The following is a 16,333-nucleotide window of genomic DNA, read 5'->3' on the forward strand; positions in this document are numbered from 1 at the left end:
AGATTGACATGTTGTGTGCAGACACTTCCCTTTAAGCAGCACCCCACAGCCCTGGCCCAACAACGGATTCAGACAAGCGCACGCCGTGCCTGCGAAAACATGCCGTCTTTATTTTTGCTAAAGAGATTACTGGCTTTCAGGAGATGCTCCACATAGCATGCTATTTTGGCAACGGAGACGTCTCTCTGTCCCCATACTGAGAAGGTCACTAAGAGGGGGAAACGCAGGCAGTGCCAGTTGCCAGCTGTCCAGTTTCGTTGGAAAGGTTGTCTGCGATGGGACATTTGACAGGAAGTGCGCTTCCTGCCATACCTTTGGTACCTTTACTTTCCTCAATGGTGTGAATGGCTGAGAGCGAAGTCTCTGTGCAAAATTTCACCAGCTTCATCTTTTTCAAATGCTTACTGTAGTTTAAGCACAACCTTGTTATGAAACAATAGTAAACCTTTAGTCTTTTTCTTTGTCTATACTCAAAATTTGCTATGACTCCGTTGCTATGTGCTATGACTTAGCTTAGCTTAGCTTAGCATAGCTTACAAGAGCCGTCCAAAATGTAAATTAAGCAAATGAAAAAATAAATCTGCCAAAACAGATTTTCCAGCTGCAAATCCACATGGTTTTCCAAATAGTTAATGAATCGGACAGAGTCTGGGTCCGCCCCGGCCCATAAGCATGGATGTCAATATCACATCCATCAAACTGGGCTGCCCAGGGTGATTCCCATCGAATAGGAGTACCCCGTCCACTGCCACAGAGAACGAGCTACAGTGATGCTAACCCCTGCACTGATGAAAGTGGACACACCTATGGCTGGAAAAGTCCTGCTCATCACATGGACCTGGACCTTTCTATAGAGAGACTACAACCACAAGCCTGACATCAATACACAGTTCTACAGAGCACTCTGACAGCATCCATACTAATCATGATGTGATGAGAACCACCCCATTACTGCCTGAAATGGGTCATGATCAAAGAGCAAGAGGTGGTGGGAGGCTGGGAGGGGATACCATGAGCAATGAGTGCCTGTTTAAACGTCAGTACTGCATACACGTACAAGTAAAACCAAGTGTACAGATCAGCAATACACAGTGCCGTCAGAACATAGTACGTGCACCATGTAAGCGCTGATGTTCTCCATTAGTTCCAAACAGACGTGCATACCGAAGCTCAGGGAGACGAGACCAACCCTGAATATTGCATCTGATTGCCTCTGATTTCATCAGTGCCTTCCTCAGCATGTGATGAGAAAGTGTGAAGTACCAGGTCCTAGAGGAGCTGGCCTACTAAGAGCAAAGTAGCTGCACTGAGGACATGCAGACTCAGAGAGCGATCCCTACCTGTGGAGGGCCCAACCCAGCCACATTTTCACACAGATCAGAACACCTGTCTGCACAGTTGTATGGTTACCATGGCACCATAAAAACAACATGGCTAGGCGGCTTGGTGTAGGGTGGTCCGAGAGACAGGTCCGAGAGAAAAGGGGGTGGCAGTGTTACTGACTCCTCTGAAACACCTCCACAAATTGCATTCTTAAGGCTCACCCAACGACTTAACCCTGTGAGTCCCACTCTTCAGACTCAGACTGAGCATAGCCACCCGGTTACGTAGCCCTTGGGCTATTTTAGCAGTCTGGTCACCACTTCCTGAAAAGAAAAAAAAACAGTTAAAGGAAATGACATACTGAACAATCCAGTCCCTGAGAAACCCATGGCGAGCCCTTCCATCAGAGATAAGATGTATAAGAGACGAATCAGGTTAGTAGGCTGCTTTTAAAGGCTGAATGAACCCTGCATCTAGACTTTTCTTCACTTTTCACCTTCCAGCATGTGGGTGTATGGTCTGAGAGTAACCATGGCAGCCTTACCCGTTCCCACCTTCCCAAAGCTCAGAAGTGAAATCGACATTGATTATTTTCCACGCCGAGTCAAGAGAGACTCCCACTGAGAGCCGGGCCCGGCCCAACATGAGCTTTTTCATCGACCAGCTGACTTCAGATCTGCTTCAAAGTGACTCACATGTCATAATATTATCAATTACTCATCTGTGACTAAGTTATTACTTAGTCGTCGAAACCGTAACAACTTTGGATTCATATTCATCTGTACAAACCTTTAAAAAAAAAAAAAAAAGTTTTAGCTTTAGAGCACTTTGGAGTTGCTCTCCGTCACTAACCGGGCCTTCGAACCTGGTGACAGACAGCACCCTGGGATGCTGATAGCGACATCTCTGCGGAGCCCTGATGTAACGAAAGGAAGAAGAGGAAGTCATCCACTTCCTTTCAATCATCGATCAATCCACCAATCACATTCCATATTTGATCTCACTTCCACTTAAATTTGTTACCAAACCAAATCACTTCAGTGGCAGAAGTTTTTATACAAACGGTACAGAAAACATTTTGTCTCCTTAAGAAAGCAGCTGCAGAATAGTACAGTGTTCGATAAAGGAATCCTTTGGATGCACTTCTAGGCCAAAGACAAGGCAACTATCCCCAGAAAGAGTGGTGCAACAGAGGGAAAACTCAATGCAGGTCTCAGGAGAAAGTGGGCACTTGCCCAAATCCAGCACATTCAGTTATAACAATACAAGGGGTCAAGGGTCTCTCTGCTTTGGTGGGCTGTATCCAAGCCCCTGGAGCCCAGGCCAGCTCCCGCAACAGGCTGGGTTTAGCTGGACACTATTTATACCAGGATGGAAGCGACAAGGAATCTGTGCGAGTTAAAATAAGCCTCCCCAGGCGTCGAGGGGTACGCCACTGGAGCCGGCCCGACGCAGGAGCACACAGAAGTGGGGCACTGGATCCAGCCCCGTGCCCCGTTGCAGTGCCGCCATCATCTCCATGGAGCCACAGCAGCACCACACACAAGTTCACACACAACCACATTGTGACTGTGCAGGTAATCAAAAAGCAGTTTCACATGACATTTTCTGGCAGGGCCAGGTAAGACACATCTCTATCTCATGCTATATACACACAGACCATCTGAAGCCGCTTGCCCCATACGGGGTCGCGGGAAGCTGTAGCCTAACCTGGCAGCACAGGGCATAAGGCTGGAAGGGGAGGGGGAGGGGACAAACCCAAGACAGGGTTTGTCCATCACAAGGCACCCCAAGCGGGACTCGAACCCCAGACCCACTGGAGAGCAGGACCCGGTCAAGCCCCTCCCCCGATGCTGTATATGCTTTTCTCATTTTAAAAATTCTTCATTTAGCTGATTTTTCCACAGAAACAATTCCAGGTTTATACATTAATTTTTTACAGTCACTTAACTATTTATACAGCTGGGTTTTTCTTTTATTGGACGAATTAAGTGTACGGACCTTGCTCAAGAGTACTACAGCAGGAGATGGGATTTGAGCCTTGGTCCAGAGGCTGCCGTTATGCCATCTGCTGCCCCAGCATGTCTGTACTCATTTAATTCAGGATAAGTACCTTGATCAAGGGAACGACAGCAAAAGCAGGATTCAGACTTCAGACCTTCTGATTCCAAGGCAAGAGCCCTAACCAGGATATATCCAGCTTTTTAACTGATTAACAACAGAACAGCACTGGGCCACAGTAACAGAAACGAACACAAAGAAATTGCAAATCCATCCACATACATAAAACATGGGCAAAAAGTTACAGCATTTCACAGGTATGATTCAGACAAGTGTCGCGACATTGCAGAACTAATTTGAATTATCACGCAGATCAAGTATAAACTTTTATACAAGTATAAATGATCAAGTCTAACATTTTTATCCACATCAAGCTACATAACTAAACCAAGAGTTTTGAGTTGACTTTTTCCAGTATATAGATATGTCCATTGCAAGTGCAGCCAACTGTAATTAAACGTTATATGTCCAACCAAGCTGCCCTGAGAAGGTTAATCTGGTTAATCACCCTCTTATTGCGAGCTAGAAAGTAGGGGGAAATAAAAGCTTTTTTGTGCAAACTGAACAGTGGCGGGACCTGCCTAGCGACAGGGCCCTCCTCACAAAGCGCACAAATAAGCGAGCGCTACTCTGTCCCGTCAAGCTGCCTCCCGTCCTCCGTACCCCCCTCCCTACCACTGCCCCGACCCGGCATTCATTAGCGACACTTTCCCAAGGCAGGACCCGGTCCCAGTCGGTCTTCACCTGACAGGCCCCAGGCTCATGGCAGCCCCAGAACCACTATACCGAGCCACTGCGAGCAGTTACCCCCCCACTTTTATTGTGCAGAAATCCTGGTATTGTGCTGCTGGCCTGATCGACAAGGCCGGGCTCCGATTACTGTATCCTCCTGCTAAAACGAGGTAATCTCATTAATGAGGGGCAAGTGAAAGGAGGCCGCATCGGCTCGTTCTCGTTTCCCTCCAAAGAAGGAGCAGAGAACAGAGGACGCACAAAAGGCCCGGGTGCCAAACCGGTGCTCTCCCCTCCTGGGATCAGAGGGCAACCCATCACTGCGCGCTCATCGGCACCGTAGACTCCGGAAGGCGGAGCCATCAGATTTAAACAGCTTTACTGAGCTATGAGCTTAATGCACAGCGGGACACGTTAGGCTAGCTGTACCAAGCTGCACAAACAGGACAAGTGAAAAATGTATGAATAAACACCGGCCAAGACTGCAGAAACGGAACTTGCTCCTCCAGAGCAGCCACGGGCGCTCAGCAAAACGCACTGGACGCTACCTTTCATTTAGAGAAACGTACGGCCGCAGGAATGGAGACGGGTGTTACTTTAAAGCAGAACGGAGCCTGCGTGGCTGTACTATCGTTCCCTGCCAGCACTCCTCTGAGGCGCTCATCCCCCCCAGTTTTAGCACCAGGGTGGGTGTATAAATATCCATCTGAACTAGTTATGAGGAGGAGAGCGGAGAGATGGCAGCTTGCAGCATAACTCCTTTAAATAAATGACCAATTTTTAAATAAGAAAATTTGAGAACATTTCATAAACAATATTTACAAAAAAGGGGTGTGGTGGCGCAGTGGGTTGGACCGCAGTCCTGCTCTCCAGTGGGTCTAGGGTTCGAGTCCCGCTTGGGGTGCCTTGTGACGGACTGGCGTCCCGTCCTGGGTGTGTCCCCTCCCCCTCTGGCCTTACGCCCTGTGTTGCCGGGTAGGCTCCGGTTCCCCGTGACCCCGTATGGGACAAGCGGTTCTGAAAATGTGTGTGTGTGTGTGTATTTACAAAAAAATTGACAAATTAATAAAATAAGAAAAAAGTAAAAATTGTAAAATGTATCGTGATAGTCGGCCGAAATGTCATTTTTACATTGCAAATGAACAGAAAACGAATTTGCACTAGAACAACTAAAAACGGACTGAGAGCTAAACTTTTTTCACAACTGTAGCTTGTTAAGGGACCACACACATATTCTATTTACTGCGCAGATCTCTTTATTTTAGAAGCAACATTTGGCGTCAACCGCTGAGGTTTGCCTAATTATGAAACCGGCCCCGGTGAGTACTGAAAAAGACAGAGGTGACTCCAGAAGAGATCACACTGACCACTTCACTGTTAACCAGATTCCCAGCCAGAAAACACACTCATCGGGACTACAAATCACCCACGACTGAGAGGACTAAGAAAAACAGGTGCAGCGGCTCAAAATCACATCACTTCCAATCGCCGGACCCTAGAGAGAAGGCAATGAAGGACACCGGGCCAGTTACCTTCTTGAATTCACACAGTTTGCCAGTCAGTGCCTCGAGGACCCATGCTTTGAAATGAGAATTGGGGGTGTGCCTGATCTGAGCTCAGCAGAATTTCCTCGCTATTTGGGAAGGGGTAAAACAGCAGTGCCAACGCTGCCAGCTGTGCCGTGCCCTTAAGACGTCACTGGGGCAAAAAAGTCACGGTGTAGCCCTGTAGGAAGCAGAGCAGTTCTTTTACAGGAAAGGAAACACATATTAATCAAGTGGGGCTGTCTGACATGTTGTGCCATTAAAACAAGCTGGTACAAACCTCAGTTTAGTGCAAAAACACAAGACACGCATAAATAACACGCACTGAACTACAAAAATGCATATACTTTAGTATCTTATATTACTAGCAGTATTACACAGTAATGCCTCAGTATAATGTAGTACTGGAGATGTCTCTCTAAGTATTTAGTCACTGTAATGAAAAATCCATCCTTGAAAGACATAGAGCACCTTTTTTTTCATCCAGTAGTGGTGACACCATTATTTTCCTACAGATACTTACCCCACAATCATCAGCCTTTACTCGGTGGCTGCTGTAAATCACCATTTGAGCATCAAGCTCCCCAGACTAATCTAGATGTGGCCCTTGAACCATTATGTTTTCATCTCTATGGTGAAAACCAGAAATTACACTGAAAGGTCACAGGTCACCCAATCTTAATCCAACACTGCATCAATCCAACCAGCCCGCATTAGACAACTGGTATTTGGAAAATTCTAATCCGCCACTTTGCTGTATTGTTACAATTGTGAACAAACACTCCAGTTCACCAAAATAATATTTATCCTAATGAAAACACTTTGTGGGGTAGATTTAATCAGACCAATGAGCTACGGAGCCTAATGAGGGAAACACTACAGGGATCCCAAGGCACGTCTGATGCTTTCCACAGATCTAATGGAGGTCATGAACTCTGGTGCGAAGGTAATCCCTGCCCATGGAAGGCTTTAATGTGCTCATAATGAGAGGGGGGCCATCTTCCTTTCACTACCCCAGTTCAAATTCAGTCCACCGCCCCACCGACCCACATCAGGCTCGGAGGGGATGCCTGTAATCCGAAAACAAACACTATAGCGATTCATAAAGCAACATTCCAGGGAAACAGAAGTCATATATACATATTAGTTGGAGCCATACACCTACATTTGTTTACATACCACTTTAAAACAATAAATTATGCCTAGTTCCATCCTAACACACTTCAGAAATTCCAAATTTGGCACTTTTAACAATTTTTAAAAGTTAGGCAACCAGAAAAAAGAATTTCAGATGCTGGGTGCATTGTCACAAAGTCTATTTTTGTCAGGTTCATATCTTTAGGGAGACGTCTTCTAAAATATCCATATGAAGGTAGCAAAATATATACACAATCACACGCAAGCACATATTCAAACACACAGGGAACCAAAAGTTTTCCGTAAATCATTCTGTACTTGCATAACACACTGCTGACACATCGCTATGTATGAAAGGTATAATCACGCTCCAGATTAATACATGTGGTCATCATTAAATTATTAAATTGAATTAAACATCCAGTTCACTTCCTTTATATACCCAAATTCTGTCTCTAATGTGCACCTTCAGTTCCTGAAGATGATCTTGAAGACAACACAGTTCCTCAACCGTTTCAACACCTCTACTGATGGCCCTCAGTAATTCCCCTCCTTTTCTACGTACACTCCTAACCAAATCATTCCCAACTCACTCCTCCAGTGTCCCATCGTCCGTCTTCCTTGAAACTGTCTTCAGAGTACAGTGCAGTCACAATGGAGCAGCGCAGACTGGGCTTTGGTCGAAAATCGACTCTCTCATTCAAAGCTCTGCCTACTTAAATACGCTTTCAGACTTTTACTGGTGGGATTTTCAAAAGGCCACAGAGCACATGAACCCATCGCTCCACAATCAATTCCTGTATTTAGTGAAATGGAACAATTTACCCCTCATGCTGGTGCCTCTGTGCTCGGCAACTTCACTGCATTTTCCAAGACTTATCATAAATAATACCATTAATAACGCAAATTAACTAAGTGAACTGATTAGCTTATCACACTGGAAGGTGTTCAGAGAATAGATTAATTGCAATTTAATAGATTTCCCAGTCAACTGGAACAAATTCTATCATAAATGGGATCACTCTTTATGTTCTGTTCGAGACTTTGGAATTTTTATAAATAATTTCAGAAAGCTGATCGTTCCTGAAAGCTTTCATATCACCACAATGCCGACAAAACCCAATGAAAGGAGGCAATCATGAAGCAAGTTAACATCAAACTGTAGGCTCAGAAGGTCAGAAGCAGCTTTGCACAGAAATAAAATGAGATTTACTGAGAATTCCCCACATCTCAAAGCAAGTGTAATGTTTCCACAAAGACTGCATCACTGTTCAACCATGTGATCGGGGCCCAAGAAGCTCTCGGGAACATACCCATGAGTAACCCTACACGTTTAGCTTTGGTTTCTTTTGCCTTATGGCACACAGTGAACCACATTCATCGCGCTAAGCTGAGGACAGGCATCTTTTGCTTCACCTCGTTGCCATAGATACCTGTGTGGGCCCCTTGAGGGCAAATGTCATGGATACCCACTTGTCCCAAAGAGGGGCAGGAGACATTGGATGCCAGCCAAACAACACATTGCCCAGGGCGACCCATGGACAAGGACATGCATGGGATGATGTTGTCTCTTGGCCGGCATGCCATATGTTCTCTGCTGGGTGAAAACGCCTCATCTGAAAAGCATGGTGCATAGTGAGAGGGAGTTCTAGACGAAGGCACGAAGGGAGAAGTTTGGGTATAATGGCATCATTGAAGCTCCCACAGAGCAGAAGAGTACAAATAGGTTGGGTCAGTGGGAAAAGACACAGCTGAAAGGTCTGCGGACTACAGCAATTACTATTCTGACGTTATTACCCAGAGCCACCGAAAATTTCAACAGGAACCGTACAAATGGCCTTGCTGGCAGAACCCTTTTCCGTAGGCCTGCAGCGAGCTCCTAATCTACAACTGAATATCAAGTCATCCTCAGTGAAGAAGGAAAGGCCATATTAGTTAATTTCATGCTCTCTGAACTCCAGTAGATTATAGGTGGAAAATACACATCTCACTTCCTGCCAATCAAAACAGTGCCGCTAGCTGAAAGCATTTTTGGCCACAAGGAACAGACTGTAGAGGATTTTAGAACAATGGGAAACCCTAAAAAGGTACAGCGCAAGCAACAAAAATAATTCATGAACCGTTTTTACCGTGGTGAAGCAGTTGTTTCCCCTCTGGTGGCCACAAACAATTGGATCAGCATGAGTCTAAACAGGTGCAGTCAGATTCACGGAAGAAGTGCCCGTTGAGTTTCCTTTGTCTGGCACAGGCCTACGGAAACCTGGCTCTTCTCTCCAGCTATTTTCCACAGCCCCATTCTCCCTAATTATTCACTGTGCATCCCATTTCAAAGAGGGTGGGGGATCAGCTTTCAAACGCCAGCTCATTTGCGCCATTTGCTCCAGGGAACATCGTCGCAACTCTGCCTGTAGAAAGTCTAGTTCTGAACTCTACGTCAACAGTTCTTCCAACAACCACCAAAGAACCCTGAGACTTTCTCATCTTGGCTTCAAAGTTTTCACTCTGCTTGTTTATAGCATCAATAATGTGGCATAAAATGTTGGTCACAGTGCCTGCAAAACAACTTCTTTGTGTAAAATGTTCATCTGACATGTCAGAGTTGACATCTCGGTTATACTGTACAGGTTGCCAAGTGAGCAGCAATAAACAGAATACTCCTGGCTTTGAGCTCATTAAAAAAGACACACACACACACACACACACACACACACACACACACACACACACACTCCCTTTGAGTTTGGAACATTTTTCAAATTGTTTCGCCAGTCAAGGACAATGCAGTCTTGTTATCGCTCCAGAGGAGGACTGTGATCCTTTTCTTTGGTGGAGTTTGTGAGCAGCGGCAAACAAGTACGCAGTTACCTGGAGGAGATCCCAAAAGCTCTTGACCCCCCCAGTGGATCTGTGGCAAGGTGTCCCTGTGAAAACAACCCGGGACAAGAGGAATGACAGGCATCTGACAGGGGAACAGCCGTTGCTGCTTTTAGCCATGCGTGGAAATCCTACCCTTCACCCAGCCAGGCGTCATTCTACCTCTCTATGCCTGGAACTTTCTGGGACAAGAAGATTTTGGTGACCTGCTGACACAGAGCAACACAGATACAATCCATAAACACAATTACCAAGAGCAGAACAGAGGTACATCGGATACAGCATACAGAAAAAAATGTCTCAAACCAAAAAAACACCCTATCCCCATTCAGTAAAACAGCTGTAAGACATGATCAGACTTCTTTGCCTAAAAGACCTTTTTGCATATATCGAGATATTGTTGTGTAAATATGTTTTTTGTGCTTACCGGCACACCCACTGAGGATTTATTTATACTGTTTTCTCAAGGGAATTTAGGATGGAGTAGAAGTATTCCGAAGGACACTATTCTCTAGTCTCCATTTTTCACGCACTGTCTTGGTTTTGAACCAACTGAGAACATTTCTGTTGAAATTTTATTTTGGACAATAGTTTCCAAAAGTCTATGTGAGATAAAAACCTGGAGCAGACCAGTGGTCCTGTACTTCTAAGTAATGACATGGAGCACTAACGCCCAGGTTCAAAGTGTGCCAGATGCTTCTATGCACATTGAGTTGTACCATTCCATATTATACGTAGAGCCAATACACCTGTCCGGGGGAGGGAGGTCAGTATTTATCTCCTCATGGTATTTAGGAAAAACTGAACCCAGTGGCTGGGACAGGGTTGTTGGTGCCGTGAAGGAATGTCCAGGCACATGCTGGTCAGCTGAGCGGCAATTGTCTCACTACACAGGGGTGGGTGACAGGCTGCATTGTTGTTGGGGCGGACAGATGGAGACAAGGGGGTTTCAGAGGCCCCAGGGAGGGATGGGGCTGGGATATGAGTGCTGCAAGCACAATGAGCAACGCTCGCCACCCCCCCTCTGAATGAGGCCCTTTCAGCGTCCCACCACGCCTAGGCGAGAGGCTTGAGCGGTCCCCTCTCTGGTTTCGGCACAGGCCAGGAGAATGAACACTTCCATCTGACAGTTCATGTGAGAGCTGGCCTCGTGCTTCCACTGATGCTCTCCATCCTTAGAGGCAACCGGCAACACCCCTGGGCTGCAAGACTAAAGAAGTTGCTGGATGCTTGCATGTAATGTCATACTTGCAATGAACTGAAGACTACAGAACAAAGCAACTTAGAATCGAGAGCCTGAGGATCCACTGGTAAAGTAAGCAAGACTCTTATTGAGGTACATTATGGAAATGCCTTCCAGCATGGTTAGGCAGCACAGGCTGGTGGGGTTGGAGTAGCATTTTCCCCCCAACAACCACAGTGCCAGTACTCAAGAGCTACCTGGAAAAACAGGAGCTGTCAGGTTTTATTCCTGTCCCTAAAAAAACCTCCAGATGACCTGATGTTCACACTGCATTTCCACTCCTCCCCACATGCTTCAGTTCCACATTTACTGCACATGAAGAATGAGCACCAGGAGTGGAAAGTTGGCATTTAGAAGCGCTTGACAGGAGTGCAGTACTCTCTATCTAGTAATCCCTCACCTATCTTCCATCCTCATCTCTGGTATCAAATGTAAGCAGCTGGAACTGTAAAACCAGCCAACCTTTCCTGACTTTGGTAGGCAGGCAGTGTCAGAGAATCACAGCTCATGAATGACACCACATCTGGCTGCCATTTACTTGTCTCCGTTTCTCCGTCCTGAAGAACAGGGAAAACATCTTCCCAGAAGGTGCTGACAAAGATATGCATTCATGAATTCAATTTTTTTTTTCTTCAGTCCCCTTTCGGAGGTTCAGTCAGGGGATTGTTTTTTCACCCTACCGCTCTGTTCTACATGATGATGGCAATCTGAAAGCCATTTTGCCTGTCACGTCACACGCCGGAGGTTCCGTTTAGGGAGCAACACGGGACAGCGCTGTATTTACACAGATCACAGGACAACCTCACTGCCGGGAGCCATTGACAGCAGCTGTGCATTATTCATTGAGACGCATCCCACAATGCGCAGGGAAAGCGGGATCCCCGTGTTATGGTGATGACGGCTCTGGGTGGATTTGCTGGCATTTCGGCACTGGCCTTGGGGGAGTGTGTCTGCAGCAACCCAAGCATGGCCATGATCTCGTGGCTCTCTCCTGGTCTCTCCATCCACCAAGAACCTGGTGATGCTGATCACAGCTGATTTCAATCACCTACAGCCCCCTCCATGAAGAGAGTGAATGTGCCCAGCTCCCCGAAGGCAGCAGTTCTGTTATCTATGCAAAATGGCCCAGATAAAACCACACCGCCGAGACCTTTCGATGCAGCGCATCAGTGAAGTCCATGGCCACCGTAACTTAGAAACTTCTCTGCTATCAGAAGCAATTTCACTGATAACAGCTCAGTCCTTTGCAGTAAAGGCTAATGAGAAATATGTACATAGCGACGGCTGACACAAGGAACATAATGCATTTACTTTAAATTAATAATGAAGTCCAGTCCAGGAGAACCCGGCAGGCAATGTTGAAAGAGACTGGTACTCACATTTCTGCTTCTATGACCTAAAAGGTCAGCAATAATGAAGAGATCCCACATTTATGACCATGTAGTGCTCATCAAATCTCTCTGCGGGAGCCGAACTTCGGCTGTATAATAAGAAGTATTTTAAAAGCTTTCTTTGTAAACTGACCTGAATTTTCATTTCCTCCGTCCTGGAAACGACATACTTTGACGGAAAGCGGGAAAAGAACAAGCGCAAAGGGGTCTTAAGATATTGCTGTAGCAAAATTAGAGCTCTGTCTGCAGACATGTTATTGCGGAAAATCTTCCGGGATGAAGACATGAAGCAAGAATCTGTCGGTCATCCTTAATATCTACGGGAAAATAGCGTATTCATGAAGAGCCTGTAGCCAGGCTGTACAACACTACATTTGCAGTACATCTACTCTCTTCTACCACATTGTAACCAAATGGCCAAATGATACTTAGCAGAGATTCCATGAATTATAACTTAATTTATAGCACAGGAGTTATGGCCTCTTTATTTCCACAGAATGTCTGTGTAAATATTTAATATTAGGAAACTGCACTGACATGTACACAGCTGCGCTTGATCATGGATTACTTCAGACCTCATTCCGATAAACACATTTCACAACTCATGTCAAATTACAAAAAAATCTGCATTAAGGCCAATGATCAATTTAAATCTGAAGTATTTAGGCAATGCTTTCATATGATTATCACAAGGTTACACTTGTATTATGTGTCATGGATGAGCGTTTGGCATGTATGAATATGTCAGTGTAAGAAAAAGGCTCCCAATGTCTGGAATATTCCATCAATCACTATTACAAAAAAACAAGAACAGTTCATGTCCAGCACTTCTACCATCCCCACCTCATGACCTGGGTCTGCAGGTACTGTAAGAGCAAAGCTCCAGTGCAGATCAGTGGGATCACAAAGTGGACCTAATCACCTTTGGAGATTACGCACGCTACAGGAAAGCATAGTTCATCAGCACCGCCCTAATCTGGATTATTGCTCTGGGGAATTGAAACAGGGCCACCGCAGCCCCAGACAAAGGACTTCAGCAGAGACACAGCAGAGGCCGTATGAGCATCCTGTATTTTGCCCTGATGAGAGGTGGGTGTAATGCTCTGGGCTGGGGCTCAAACTGAAATGTCAGAAGATTGGAATTGGGGGGTGTCCAGGACCGGTCCGAGGAAGACTCACAACTCATATCTGCGGGTACCCTTAATCTCCACACTCCATGACTCCTGGGAGCTGGACCTAGTGGCTTGTTGCTCTCTGCAGACTCATTGTTGTCCATCATCCACCAAACTGTAGTTTATAGCCTTTTACCACATGCTGGAAGCACAGTATGATGGCCAAAAGGGGATTAGACCAGCGATCATTCGTGAAGCCACTACGAAACACTGGGTACTGACAGTTCAAACCACAGCAACAACAGGGTTTAGGAAGATAATTCATTAGAATGAGAAATCAGTTTTGTCTAGGGTTCACTTGACATGTACGGGCCATCTCTAGAACCTGTGCACGAATCTACGAATATTCAAGTCCTGCAAAATGAGAGTGAAAAACTGTGTATCAGAATAAAGGAAATTAAATTCTGAAAATAAATTTGAATTAATCTGCCCAGAAACTAAACTAAATCCTAAACAAAATTCTGGACATAAACAGCAGTAAACTCCAGATAGGAGAGGTCATCTAAAGCCTCTCTGGGTTCAGCAGAAAAAGTTAGGATCCCTGAGGAAACATCTTCCTGCAGGTTTAAGGAGCTGAAAACCCTGGGGTTTGTGTTGCACTACATACACCTAAATGATCGGTCGGAAAACAGAAAATTATGAAGAGTTTGCAGAAGTGTGACTGTACGGAGGCCCAGGTGTGTGTACAGTTGACCTCTGTGCCATGTGGTTTTCAACACCCTGTGCCGCTGTTTTCCTTTAATCTGGTGTCTCAGGAGAAAAACACTGGAATGGAGCACTAAGCCGACCAGCAAGCCCAGAGACAATGCGTCTATCAATTATCCCTTTGGGTCGGCAAATTCCCCGTTAAAACGAGCCATTGAGGAGGACACAGGGGGAACCGACGTCTGTGAACACTGAACAAACTGTTACGTCACAAAAAGCACCTGTTAGAGCCAGCCTGTGCATTTCTTCGGGGGGAAACGTTTTCGCGAGCTGATCTGCAGCCGAGAGGCCATGGGAGATGGAGAAACCCGATAGGGTCGCCCGTTAGCCGCTGCTCCAAGAGAGAAGGCGACTCGCGACACCCGATCCAGGAGTATCCCACGGGAACTGCTGAGCAATGTCACATACAGCGCATCGTGAAACGGACAGCTGTGGGCCCCAGCTCCAGTAAGCAGATTTCCCAGCAGCCTCTCTGGAAAGACCAGCTGAAGACCTCCCATTCCTCGTCGTGACCAAACTTCTTGTAAGAAGCTCCCGAGAGCTGCCAACAATTCAGATCAAAAATGCTCTACCCAGAATCCTCCTCTCAGCACGCTGCTTCACACGTGACCGGGAGAGACCCTTTGGTGGTTTCGCAGCGTAACCGTCTTCCCACACGACGTTAGACGTCTGTGAGATATGACCCCACATGACAGCAGACCAGCTATTAGAGACAAACTGAAAGCCTCATTTCTGTTGTGGCTGTTTTTGTGTTTCCAAAACAGGCCAGTCTTAGTTTATCCTCTATTTTATAACTTTATGGAACTCAAGGGATACAACAACACCCATTCAATGTCACACAATAGCTGCGGCAGTCCTGCCCCAGGCCATTTCTCTGCACTCTGCACTTTGTTTTCACACAGACTCAACAGAGCACCTCACTGCCATTTGTCTATTGATCGCTGAGGCTTTTGCGCCAAGTTATTTAGCCACCTTACAATTTTACCCATTTATACAGTGGCATATTTTTTACCAAAAGCATTCAGTCCAACTGGAAGGAACAGGGCCCTAGGACTCAGTCCATCAATTCTTCGCTTGCTCTACACCCTTAACCACTCTTGTTCCACCTGCTGTCCTACAGACATATTATGATGCTCCTCATAATAGTCTCTTTTTTCTCTCAAGAACTCTTACAAACATATTTCATACATTACTTCATATTTTCAGTTTGCTTTCTTAGGTTTTATTCCCAAAAAGGACATTTTTGTTTACTGCTAATAAACAAAAGTTTGCCAACAGCTATGACAGCAATAATATTCGTGCCACCGCTGAAAGACGTGGGTATGTACTTTGACTACATTTGTGGCAGGGTTATTTTTACATCGGTCAGCCACAGGTGTGCCGTTCTTCTGAATGGGAGGCCAGAGTCATTTACCGTGTACAAATGTAACCATAAAGTCAACCATGCAGACTGACACATATTTAAATGCATATGGTGGAAGGGGAGTGAATGAATCCATCAATAAATCAGAGGCAGTGGAAGGTTTCTAGGACACAGACAACACAGCTATTTGAAGCTTAAATAAATATATATAAGATATCATTTCACAATACAATACTCTTCCCTCCAAACTCCTTCAAAAGAAGAGAACTAATTGCTGGAATGTATCTCAACCTTTTGGATTTAGAAATGGGATCCAAGTTGCAGTGACAGGTGTCCTTTAATAAATACTTTGTTCAAAATACCACACATTTAATTTTGTTTTGCATTCCACTCCCTGTCACCCTGTGCGGTCTGAAAAAGATGCTTCTTGAGAAAAAGAGAGATTTTTTCTCTTTGTTGGAAATCAGAAGTGACCCATATTACCTAGGTTCTGATCTCCACTCTCAGCCTTAGTTTAAATTATTATTAGACTTCCTGAAAATGGTTACGCTGGTAATATGCACTAGGACCTATATTTAAAAGTTAGAAATAGTTCTCGTCTCTGAGCATTATTCTTATTCTAAGGTGTTAGAAATCCAGCCGAAAGACATGAGATCAGCAGTGTGATGGTTGCCACCAATCAGACTTTTTTGGTGGCCTAAGATATGAGTTTCTGAAAATGGGTCATCCAATTAATACACACATTTTTTCATTCAAGAACTTATATTTTATAGACTTTTCAAATTCAT

General features: G+C 45.3%; 1 protein-coding gene across 4 annotated transcripts in view; it reads right to left on the reverse strand.

Moving 5' to 3' along the window:
- limch1a (LIM and calponin homology domains 1a) overlaps window positions 1-16,333 on the reverse strand; it is an 89,680-nt gene that overhangs the window by 72,035 nt on the left and 1,312 nt on the right. The window lies entirely within an intron of this gene.

This window comes from Scleropages formosus, chromosome 16 (genome assembly GCF_900964775.1).
Source record: "Scleropages formosus chromosome 16, fSclFor1.1, whole genome shotgun sequence".
Classification (NCBI taxonomy): domain Eukaryota; kingdom Metazoa; phylum Chordata; class Actinopteri; order Osteoglossiformes; family Osteoglossidae; genus Scleropages; species Scleropages formosus.